Source organism: Balaenoptera acutorostrata, chromosome 3 (assembly GCF_949987535.1).
Source record: "Balaenoptera acutorostrata chromosome 3, mBalAcu1.1, whole genome shotgun sequence".
Taxonomy (NCBI): Eukaryota; Metazoa; Chordata; class Mammalia; order Artiodactyla; family Balaenopteridae; genus Balaenoptera; species Balaenoptera acutorostrata.
The window spans coordinates 149,551,270-149,564,472 of NC_080066.1; the positions used below are offsets into that span (position 1 = coordinate 149,551,270).

General features: G+C 39.3%; 1 non-coding gene across 1 annotated transcript; it reads right to left on the minus strand.

Moving 5' to 3' along the window:
• Positions 1–11,915: 11,915 nt before the first annotated feature.
• Positions 11,916–11,988, minus strand: TRNAG-CCC (transfer RNA glycine (anticodon CCC)). The gene has a single exon. It is a non-coding gene; the product is annotated as a tRNA-Gly (tRNA).
• Between the last annotated feature and the right edge of the window lie 1,215 nt (positions 11,989–13,203).

Consider the following 13,203-nt stretch of genomic DNA (forward strand, 5'->3'; position numbering starts at 1 on the left):
CGTGGTGCTTCCCTGGAAGGCCTCCAACGCCCCCAGCGCACGTGGAGCCTTCGACGTGTCCTGCGGGCTGGCCGACAGCTGCACCCACGTCATTCGTCTACAGCCTAAGAAGCTCTTGGTTTCCAGACACCTACCTACACGGAGCAGGGCGGCTTCCATGAGAAGCAGCCCTTCATCCAGAATAACTGCTACTCTCATGGTTATGTGGAAGGGCTCCCAATTCCCTGGTTGTCCAGTATTTGGGGGCCTTTCGAGGGATGCCACTGATAAATGATCCCACTTATGAAACAGAGCCCTTAAGGACTCTACCACATTTGAACACCAGTTGTATAAGACAGTAACAAGGTTCAATTCCCATGAAATGCAGCTTAGAAGAGGAAATAAATATGTCAGAAGCTGGAGTTCAAGGCAGAGAATTCAAAACTGCCACAATGCCACAAAACGGCCATTCCCATGGCTGGTAGACCCACTGGTCCTTTGTGGAGTGTGCTTGTGGTGGTGGACAATTACAGTTTCAATTATTCAAATAACAGTGTCTCAAAGGCAACAGAAGATATATTAAATGTGATCAAGGTAACAGATTCCATCTACCTATGGCTAGGCCTTCATGTTTCTTTAATTGGGATTGAGATTTGGAACCACGGGAATCTCATAAATGTTGAACAACACATGAGTCAACTTCTTGACAGCGTCAGTGAATGGAAAAGTATTCATCTTTATCCCCGTCTGCCACCTGATTTGGGGGATCTGTTTGTGTGCAAGGATTTTCCTAATATATTTAAGTTGGCCTGAATCTCAGGAATGTGCTACCGTCATTTTGGGCTAGCAGTTTATAAATTCCTCAAAGATAAATCGATTTCTTTCATTTTGCAGGGGTCATAATCTTGGTATGTCTCATACAGAGGAATTCTGTTCATGTAGGAAAAAACATTGCATCATGAATGCCTATAATACAAATACCAGTGCTTTTAGCAACTGCAGTTATGGAAGTTATTTTAACCCATTAACCACAAGGGAGTCTGTCTGATGAATACACCAGCTTCTCAAAACATTATCCCATTGAAACAATGTGGTAACAAGGTAGTGGAAGGTGAAGAAGATTGTTGTGACTGTGGATCAGAATGTCAGTGCAGAAGGGATCTGAAACCTTGGGCAGACTGTGCTTTTGGACCTTGCTATGTAAAATGTAAGTCTGCTTCTCTTGGAATGCTCTGTAGAGCACATATCAGTGAATGTGACCTTCCTGTGTGGTACAATGGAAGTTCAAGGTGATGCCCTGACAATTTCTATATGCAGGATGGGATGCCTTGTGGTGACAGCACCTACTGTTATCACAAAATGTACAACAGCCACAATAAACAATGTCAATATATTTTTGACCAAACAGCAAGGAGTGCCCCCCGAGCTGCTACAAAACAATTAATGTACAAGGAGATTGTTGTGGCCAATATGGCGTGGAAATTCAACATACAAAAGATGTCTTCCTTGAAATATTTTGTGTGAAAGAGTGCACTGTGAATATATAGAAACAATTCCCAATCTAAAATAACACAACGTCATAATTCAGATAACACTGTTAACGGTACCAAGTGTTGGGAAACCAGCTACCACTTTGGGAGGGATACAGTTGATATTGGAGAAGTAAAAGATGGCACCTTGCATGCTCTAGGCAAGATATGTACGAGAAGGAGCTGTGTCAATTATTCAACCCTCAATTCTGCAAATTGTAGAAATGTCATAAGAGAGGAGTATACAACGATGAAAAACATTGCCACTGTGGATACGAGTGTGCTCCCCCCTACTGTGACTTTACAGCCTATGCAGAAAGCTCAGACAGCGGTCCCGCTCCAAGGGGCAGTGTCCTTCCCTCACTATTAACAATTCTTTACACAGTAATTCCAGCCCAACTCTTTTTCCTTGCCTCAGTATCGTATGTTTTTATCAGAGTACTACTCTGTTTTTAAGCGTCCCTACTCAAGAGTAAAAGTACTTAAAATAGGAAATAGAGTATTGCAAAATATTCACTGATTTAAAGAAAATGTCTTTGGAAAGAGAAGACATTGCATGATCATTGCCCAACGACCCACAGTTCATTAATTTAGAAAGTCTGATTAAAGGCAGATATTCTTGGTTCTCTACATTTAATCAAAAGATAAGCAGGCGCCTAACTTCCAAAATTAAATGTCTTTTGCTTTTCCTTAGTATTTAGTTCTTTCTATTTAAGGCAGGGTTGCTCTCAGCAGGAAACCCTGGAAATGTGTTCCAGTGCTTTCATTATATTAGCTCTGTGGCTACACCCTTTAACCAAGTATAAGGGAACAAGTGTGTGGCATAATAACTAAGACAAAGCATTAAAAGGTATAGGCTCCTTTGTAATATCTGAAGTAGAAATGGTAGAGGAAATCAGAGGAAAGAATAAGGCTAATAAACAAAGAGCCAGAAATGAGGTGAGAATTACAAAAAGATATTAAAAGGCAAAACTCATGGAGTCAAAGGAAAGCACAGGAAAATGTGCTTTCTGTTTTTATGGTTTTCATAAAAGCAGGTAATGGTCTCAAAAGATCTCCAGTGAATTAGTTTCGGAAAGGAATCTGGCAAGGAAAAGTCTAATCTAAAATAAAAATAACAAACAGGCGCCAAACCTTATAGTTACCAACCTGGCTACTAGAAAGGAACCCTGGAGACTCTAGCTGCCTTTAGCACCCAAATTAGATGTCTCTGGGTAATTGTGCTGATGAATTACCTAACTTTCAAACATTGTGTGTGTGTGTGTGTGTGTGTGTGTGTGTGTGTGTGTGTGTGTAGTGCCAAGTACACTGTACAGAGCTGTGGAGACCCTCCTGCCCTCTAAAGTTGCTCCATGTCTAGCTGGGATAAATAGATGTGAGAATTTACAGAATTACAGTAGAGTAGGATAAGTGCTCTAAGATGGTGTACACAGGGTTCTTGGAAGCATAAGTTATTGGAGGGGAGAAGAGGCAATCAGAAAGGTTTCCTAAAAGAGGTGACAGCTAAACTGAGTCACCTCAGAAGGACAAGTGATAATGAAAGCAGCCAACCCTTACTGAATGCTTATCAAGTATCAGGTTCTAATCTAAAATAATATTAATTAATTTAACTTTCAAAAAACAATCCTGACATGTAGGTATTGCTGTTATCCCCATTTTATAGTTGGAGAAACCGGGCCCAGAAGGATTGGATAACATACTCAAGGACACAGATGGCAAAAAGTGTAGTATTTGAACCTAGGCTGTATTCTTAATCATTAAACTAAGAGTTAAAAATCTGCATAGCATAGAAGACAGTGCACAGACTTTAAAGTTGGAGAATCCGAGTTCTGCCACTTATTAGCAATAGTACTTCCACATTTTAATCTCTGCAAATTTTTACTTCCTTGATTGTAACACCACTATCAGTTGCCTACAGGATTGATGTGAACATTAAAGACAGCGCATATAAAACAACTGTCACATAGTAAGGATGGTGGTGTTGCCCTCCACACTCTCTGCTGTTCCTCATAGGCAAAAGTCAAGGGCAAGCATAGCGCAGGGAGATCAGCTCGGTGCTTTGTGACCACCTAGAGAGGTGGGATAGGGAGGTTGGGAGGGAGACGCAAGAGGGAGGAGATATGGGGATATACGTATACATATAGCTGATTCACCTTGTTATAAAGCAGAAACTCACACACCACTGTAAAGCAATTATACTCCAATAAAGATGTTAAAAAAAAAAAAAGTCAAGGCCAAGAACTCAGCATTTTGCTTTGGTGTTGCTCAAGTTCCAAAGTATGAACCAGGCCAAGAGTGTTAGGGTGGAGTTTTCTAAGTCATCCTAAAATGTGCTAGTCATAGCATACATGGACGTGGGTGTTCATTCATTCCTCCTTTCATTCAGCAAACATTTACTGCTGTTGGGCACGGTGAGAAATGCTGGGGATGTAGCAACAATCAACTCTGATATTGCTTATGGAAGTTAAAGTCTAATACAGGAGGCAGACATTAAACAAATAATTAAGTACAATTGTGTTGAGAACTCCCAAAAGAGAATGTTAGGGCCTATGAAAATGTATAAACTAGTTTGAGTCAGAGAAGGCTTCCCTGAGGAAGACACTTGATCTGAGACGTGAAAATGAAGTAAAAATAAGCAAGCTGGGAGGCAAAATGTAAAAATTTCACGAAAAAGGAACAACATCTTCAAAAACTTATCATTGGCATTTGACAAAGTTAACCACTCCCTCCTCCTTGAATTGCTTTCTTCATTTGGTTTTCAGGGGCTCACTTCACTGGCTGCTGCTACTCATATCCATTGCTATTCTTTCTATCTCCACAACTCTAAATGTTGGAGTGTTTTAGTGCTTAGTCCTTGGATATTTTTCCCCTCTCTCTGCACTCATCCTACTGGTGATCTCATCCCACCTCATGGTACTAAAGACCATATACATGCAGATGACTCCAAAATGTGACCTCCAGCCTGAGACTTCTTTAATATCCAGATACATGCTTCCAACTGCCTACTTGTCATCACAACTTGAATGTCTAATTAACACCTCAAAATAAGTATGTCCAAACTGAATTATTTATCTCTCCCCTCCCACCCTCATCCCTAAATCTGCTTGTCTCAGTCTTCCCCACCCCAGTTAATGACAAGTCTATCTTTTGAGATGCTCAGAACAAAAATCTTAGTCATCCTTGATTCTTCTTTTTGTTACTTCATATCTAATCTGTGAGCAAATCCTATTGTTTCAACCTTCAGAATATACATAGAATGATTACTTTTCACCACCTCCACTATTACCACATGGTCAAAGCTACCATCATCTTTCACCTTGATTACTGCCATAGCCTCCTAATTTGTCTTCTGTTTCCATTCTGATCCTCAACACTCAATTCCCACACAGGAGACGGAGTGAATTCTTCTACAAGTAATGATGCATCATATCGTCATCACTTTGCTCAGAATCCTCCAATGATTTCCCATCTCATTCACAATAACAGTCTATAGAATGTTCTATAAAGTCCTACCCAATACAACTCCTGCCACCACTACCCATCCCTCCCTCCTTATCTCTCTGATTCATCTCCTACCTATTCTGCACTTTGTTCACTCCTTTTCAGCTGTTCTCCTTGCTGATCCACTAACACACCAAAGCATAACCCCACCTCAGGATCTTTTTAATCCTTGTTACTTCCTTGATCTGAGCTGATGGAAGGAAGGAGGAATGGAGACAAAGTAAAGGGAGCACACAAAATCTCACATACTCCTGGATGCAGAACAGAAGCAGTTATTTGAAAGGAGCCTGGGTCAGACCTACCTGCTGATCTTGGAGTCTCCGGAGAGGCAGGAGGCAACTGGAGCTCACCCTGGGGACACAGACACTGGTGGTGGCCATTTTAGGGATGTTGTTCTACCACATGGACACTGGTGCTGGCAAGCATCATTTTGGAATCCTCCCTCTAGCTTATCAGCCTCAGGACCCAGCCTTGCCCCCGCCCAACAGCCTGTAGGCACCAGTACTGGGATGCCACAGGTCAAGCAACTAACTAGGCAGGGACACAGCCCCACCCACCAGCAGGCAGGTTGCCTTAAGAACCCCTGAGCCCACAGCTGCCCCTGGACACGGCCCTGCCCAACACAGGGCCCAGGACCCAGCCCCACACACCAGTGTGCAGGCACTAGACCTGATACCCCCAAGGTCCTGCAGCCACAGGAACTGGGGCCAAGCTCTTCCCACCAGTGGGCAGGCACCAGCTGCAGGACAACTGCAGTCCTGCAGCCTGCAGACCCAGCCCACCCACAAGCAGGCCAACACAAGCTTTAAGACACCTCAGACACTGCAGCCAGCTGTGTCAGGAACTGGCCCCACCCACCAGCAGTCCGACACCAGCTCTGGAACCCCTGGGCCCTGCAGCCAGAGTTTAGGACCTGGCTCTACAAACCAGAGGGCCGGCACTAGCCCTGGGGTCCTGCAGCCAGCCGACTCATGACCCAGCCCCACCAACCAGCAGCCAGCAGCCTCTGCACAGGCAGGGCCTGGCAACCAAAGATACTGGAGGCCAACCAAGCCTACTAGACCACCCACAGTAGTCAGCCCACCACAACAGAAGGACCCACTCAGCCCACATAGGGGGCACCCCTAGAGCATACAGCTCAGATGCCGAGAGGGGACTGCACTGCTGGGACACATAGGATGTCTCCTACAAAAGGTCACTTCTCTAAGGTTGGGAAACATAACCAATCTACCAGTAACAGAAATAAAAAAGCAAGCTAGGCAAAAATGAGGCAACAGAGGAACATATTCCAAATGAAGGAACAAGATAAAACCCCAGAAGAAGAACTAAGTGAAGGGGAGATAGGCACTCTACCTAAGAAAGAGTTCAGGGTAATGATTGTAAAGATGACCAAAGAACTCGGGAGAAGAATGGATGCAGAGCAAGAAGTTAGAAGTCTTTAACAAAGACTAGGAAAATATAAAGAGCAACCAAACAGAGATGAAGAACACAATAACTGAAATGAAAAATACACTAAAAGGAATCAACAGTATAGTAAATGATACAGAGAGACAGATCAGCAAGCTGGAAGACAGAATAGTGGAAATCACTGAAGCTGAACAGAAAAAAGAAAAAAGAATGAAAAGAAATGAGAACAGTTTAAGAGATCTCTGGGACAACATCAAACATACTAACATTCACAATATAGGGATTCCAGAAGGAGAAGAGAGAAAGTGGCAGAGAACATACTTGAAAACATAACAGCTAAAAACTTCCCTAAGATGGGAAAGGAAACAGACATACAAGTAATACAAGTACAGGAAGCACAAAGAGTCCCAAACAGGATCAACCCAAAGAGAAACACACCAAGACACATTATAAGTAAAATGGCAAAAATTAAAGGTAAAGAGAGAATATTAAAAGCAACAAGGGAAAAGCAACAAGTTACATACAAGGGAATTCCCATAAGGCCATGAAGCTGACTTTACAGCAGAAACTTTGTAGGCAGGGAGAGGCACAATATATTTACAGTGATGAAAAAGGAAAAACCTACAACCAAGAATGCTGTACCCAGCAAGGCTCTAACTCAGATTTGATTGAGAGATCGTAAGTTTTACAGACAAGCAAAAGCTGAAAGAGCTCAGCACCACCAAACCAGCTTTACAAGAATTGTAAAAGGGACTTCTCTAAGCAAAAATGAAAAGGCCGCAACTAGAAACATGAAAATTGCGAAAGGATAAAGGTCATCGGCAAAGGCAAATATACAGTAAAGGTAACAAAATCAACCACATACAAAATGTGTAGGAAGGTTAAAAGACAAAAGCAGTAAAATCATCTATATCTACAGTAAACAGTTAAGGGATATCAAAACAACTAGATACAAAGTATGTCAAAAACAGTAATCATGACAGGAGGAGAGTACAAATGCAGGGTTATTAAAATGTTTGAAATTAAGAGATTAGCAACTTAAAACAGCATAGATAGACAGATAGCTACATATAAAGCTCATGGTAACTTCAAACCAAAAATCTGTAACAGATACACACACACAGAGAAAGGAATCCAAACATAACACTAAAAATAGTCACCAGACCACAAAAGAACAAAAGAAGAAGAAACAAAAAAGAACTGCAAAAACAATAAAAATGGCAATAAGAACATACATATCAATAATTACTTTAAATGTAAATAGTCTAAATGCTCCGATTAAAAGACATAGAGTGGCTGAATGGATACAAAAACAAGACTCATGTATATGCTGCCTACAAAAGACTCACTTCAGATCTAAAGACACACATAGACTAAACGTAAAGGGATGGAAAAAGGTATTTCATACAAATGGAAATCAAAAGAAAGCCAAAGTAGCAATACTTATATCAGAGAAAATACACTTTAAAACAAAGACTGTTACAGGAAACAAAGAAGTACATTACATAATGATCAAAGGATCAATCCAAGAAAATATAGAAATTGTAAATATATACACACCCATTGTAGGACCACCTAAATATAGAAAGAAAATATTAACAGACTAAAAGGGAGAAATTGAGAGTAACACAATAGTAGTAGGGAACTTTAACACTCCACTTACATCAATGGACAGATCATCCAGACTGAAAATCAGTAGGGAAACAAGGGCACACTTAGACCAGTAGAACACATATTCTTTTGAAATGCATATGGAACATTCTCCAGGATAGATCACATGCTAGGCCACAAAACAAGTCTCAGTAAATTTAAGAAAGTTGAAATCATATCAAGCATCTTTTCTGACCACAACACTATGAGACTAGAAATCAACTACAAGAAAAAAACTGCAAAAGACACAAACTCGTGGAGGCTAAAAATATGTTACTAAATAACCAATGAATTGCTGCACTAAAGGGAAGTTTATAGCAATACAACCTTACCTCAGGAAATAAGAAAAAATCTCAAACAACCCAACTTACACCTAAAGGAACTAGAAAAAGAAGAACAAACAAAACTCAAAGTTAGTTAGAAGGAAAGAAATCATAAAGATCAGAGCAGAAATAAATGAAATAGAGACTAAAAAAAGAAAGAAAAGATCAATGAAACTAAGAGCTGGTTCTTTGTAAAGAGAAACAAAAATGATAAACTTTTAGCCAGACTCATCAAGAAAAAAAGAGAGAGGGCCCAAATCAGAAATGGAAAAGAAGTTATAACCACAGAAATACAAAGGATCATAAAAGATTACTGTGAACAACTATAGGCCAATAATGAAGAACCTAGATGAAATGAACAAATTCTTAGAAATGTACAATCTCCCAAGACTAAACCAGGAAGAAATAGAAAACATGAACAGACAAATTACCAGTAATGAAAGTGAATCAGCAATTTTTTAAAACTCCCCAAAAACAAAGGTCCAGAACCAGAGAGCTACACAGGTGAATGCTCCAAACATTTAGAGAAGAGTTAACACCTATCCTTCTCAAACTATTACAAAAAATTGCAGAGGAAGGAACACTTCCAAACTCATTGTTTGAGACCAACATCACCTTGATATCCAAACAAGACAAAGATTATCAGAAAAAAATAAAATTAGAGACCAATAATCACTGATGAACATAGATGTAAAAATCTTTGACAAAACATTAGTAAACCAAACTCAACAGTACATTACAAAGATCATATTCCATGATCAAGTGGGATTTATCCCAGGAATACAAGGATGGCTCAATATCCATAAATCTATAAATGTGATACATACTAACAAATTGAAAAATAAAAATCATAATCATTTCAATAGATGCAGTAAAAGATTTTGACAAAATTCAACATCCATTTATGATAAAAAAAAAAACTCTCCAGAAAGTGGGTGGTATAGAGGGAACATACCTCAACATAATAAAGGCCATATATGATAAGCCCACAGCTAACATCATACTCAATGGTCAAAAGCTGAAAGCATTTCATCTAAATCAGGAACAAGAAAAGGATGCACACACTTGCCACTTTTTATTCAACAGAGTATTGGAAGTCCTAGCCACAGCAATCAGACAAGACAAATAAATAAAAGGAATCCAAATTGGAAATGAAGAAGTAAAACTGTCACTGTTTGCAGATGGCATGATATTATATGTAGAAAATCCAAAAGAAGCTACCAAAAACTACTGGAGTTCATCAATGAGTTCAGTAAAGTTGCGGGATACAAAAGTAATATACAGAAATCTGTTGCATTTCTATCTACTAACAACAAACTATCAGAAAGAGAAAATAAGGAAACAACTCCATTTTCAATTGCATCAAAAAGAATAAAATACCTAGGAATATACTTACCTAAGGAGGTAAAAGATCTGAACTCGGAACACTGACACTGATGAAAAAACTTGAAGATGACACAGATGGAAAGACATACTGTGTTCATAGACCAGAAAAATTTATATTGGTAAAATGACCATACTACCCAAGGTTATCTACAGATTCAATGTACCTACTGAAATACCAATGGCATTTTTTCACAGAACTAGAACATATAATTTTAAATTTTGCATGGAAACACAAATGACCCTGAAAAGCCAAAACAATCTTGAGATAGAACTGAGGTGGAGGTATCACACTCCCTGACTTCAGACTACACTACAAAGATACAGTAACCAAAACAGTATGGTACTAGCACAGGAAGAGACACACAGATCAAGGGAACAGAATACAGAGAGAGTCTAGAAATAAACCCATGCACTTATGGTCAATTAATTTACAACAAAGGAGGCAAGAATATACAATGAAGAAAAGACAGTCTCTTCAATAAGTGGTGCTGGGAAAACTGAACAGCTACATGTGAAAGAATGAAATTAAAACATTTTCTCACACCATATACAAAAATAAACTTAAAATGTGTTAAAGATCTAAATGTAAGACCAGAAACCATAAAATTTTTAGAAAAAAACATAGGCAGAACACTCTTTGACATAAATCATAGATCTTTGGATCTGTCTTCTAAAGCAAAACAAATAAAAGCAAAAATAAACAAATGGGACCTAATCAAACTTATAAGCTTCTGCACAGCAAAGGAAACCACTGACAAAACAAAAAGACATCCTACTGAATGGGAGAAAATATTTGCAAATGATATGACCAATAAGGGGTTAGTGGGGAGAAAGTGGGGAGGGGCAAGATAGAAGGGTATTAAGAGGTACAAACTACTATGTATAAAATAAATAAGCTACAAGGATATATTGTATAGCACAGGAAATATAGCCAATATTTTATAATAACTATAAATGGAGTATAATCTTTAAAAATTGTGAACCACTATGTTGTACATCTGAAACTTACATAATATTGTAAATCAACTATACCTTAATTAAAAAATATTTTTAAATGTGCCAAAGCCTTGAATAGACATTTCTCCAAAGATATACAAATATTCTGCTTTAATTTTATAATTAAATTTATTAAAATATTTTATGTAAAAAAAGAATACACAAATGACCAATATGCACATAAAAAGATGGTCAACCTCAATAATTGTTAGGTGTGATATTGTGATTTATAATAAGAAATATATATTTGGTCTTCTTCTTCCTGGCACAGAACTCTTAAAACCCTTGGAATTTCCTGAGAGGAGAACCATGGTGTCTTTTGTGATGTTAATGAGGTGACTTTTGGAAAGCCCCTATGTCACCTAAAAATGGGAGCTGGTCACTGGAGGAACCAACCTTGTGACTAGAGGGTTTCGATACCACCCCACCCCCACCCCTGGGGATGGAAAGGGGGCTGAAGTTGGGTTTGATCACCAATAGCCAATAATTTAATCAATCATATCCATGTAATGAAGCCTCCATAAAAACCCTAAAAGGACAAGGTTCTGAAAGCTTTCCAGTCAGTGAACATGGGGAGATTCGGAGAGTGGTGCACCCCGAAAGGGCATGGAGGCTCTGCACCCCTTCCCACATGCATTGCCAGATATTTGTACATCACTGTTTGTAGCAGCATTATTTTTTTTTAAAGATTTATTTATTAATTAATTGATTGATTGCTATGTTGGGTCTTCGTTTCTGTGCTAGGGCCTTCTCTAGTTGCGGCAAGCGGGGGCCACTCTTCATCGCGGTGCACGGGCCTCTCACTGTCGTGGCCTCTCTTGTTGCGGAGCACAGGCTCCAGACGTGCAGGCTCAGTAGTTGTGGCGCACGGGCTTAGTTGCTCCACGGCATGTGGGATCTTCCCAGACCAGGGCGCGAACCCGTGTCCCCTGCATTAGCAGGCAGATTCCCAACCACTGTGCCACCAGGGAAGCCCCCAGCATTATTTTTTTAAAAATATTTATTTATTCATTTGTTTGGCTGCGCTGGGTCTTAGTTGTGGGAGGTGGGATCTTCGTTGCTGCGTGCGGGATCTTTAGTTGTGGCACACAGGTTCTTTAGCTGCGGCCTGCAGGCTCTTTTAGTTGTGGCATGTGGGATCTAGTTCCCTGACCAGGGATCGAACCCGGGCCCCCTGCATTGGGAGTGCAGAGTCTTAACCACTGGACCACCAGGGAAGTCCCTGTACTAGCATTATTTACAATAGTGAAAAGGTGGAAGCAACTCAAATGTCCATGGCCTGACGCATGAATAAACAGAATGTGTGTGTGCATACACAGATACATACAACAAAATATTATTTAACCTCAAAAAGGAAATTCTGACACATGCTAGAATATGGATGAACCTTGAAGACCTTATGCTAAGTGAAATAAGCTGGACACAAAAAAACCAAATATTGTATGAGTCCAGTTATATGAGATACCAACAGCAGTCAAATGCATCAGGACATAAGTAGAATGGTGGATGCCAGGGGCTGGAGGAAGGGGAAAAAAGGGAGTGTTTAATGAGTAGAGTTTCAGTTTGGAACGACGAAGAAGTTCTGGAGATGGTGATGATAGCTGCACAACAATGTGAATGTAGTTAATGCCAATGAATTGTATACTTAAAGTGCTTAAAATGGTAAATTTTATGTTATTTATATTTTACCACAATTTTTTGAAAGGTATACAGGTTGAAGATAAGACTCTTTATTCCCAGATGACATTGATCATGGATGTAGAAATTCCTAAGCAATGCATAAAAAAGCTACCAGAACTAATTATTGAATTTAGTAAAGTAACAGGATACAAGGTCTATATACTAGAGACAAACAAATGGAAATTAAAATTTTTTAAACATCTTTTACAACAGCATCAAAAAAACATGTTATGCTTAGGGGTAACTTTAACAAAACATGTACAAGACCTGTACTCTGAAAGCTCATAACTTTACTCAGAGAAATTAAAGAAAACCTAAATAAAAGGAGGAATATAACAAGTCTGTGGTTCTGAATACTCGATATTGCTAAATTGTCAGTTCTCCCCAAATTGATTTATAGATCAATCCCAACCAAATGGACTATACTCCTGAATGTGAAATGTAAAATAATAAAGCTTGTAGATAATCACAGAGGAGTATATCTTCATAACCTCAATGTAGGGAAAAACCTCAAACAAGACACAGAAAAGCATTAACAATAAAGGAGAAGATTGACAAACTGAGTTACGTTAAAATTAAGAAGGGTAAAAAGGCAAGCCAGAGTGGAGAGAAGATACATTTAAACACAATACATGTTACCAACAAAGGACTCTTATCCAAACATACAAAGGACTCTTCTTACTCTGTAAGACAAACACAGACAAAACAGTAGAAAAATGTGCAAAAGACACACTTCACAAAAATGGATATTC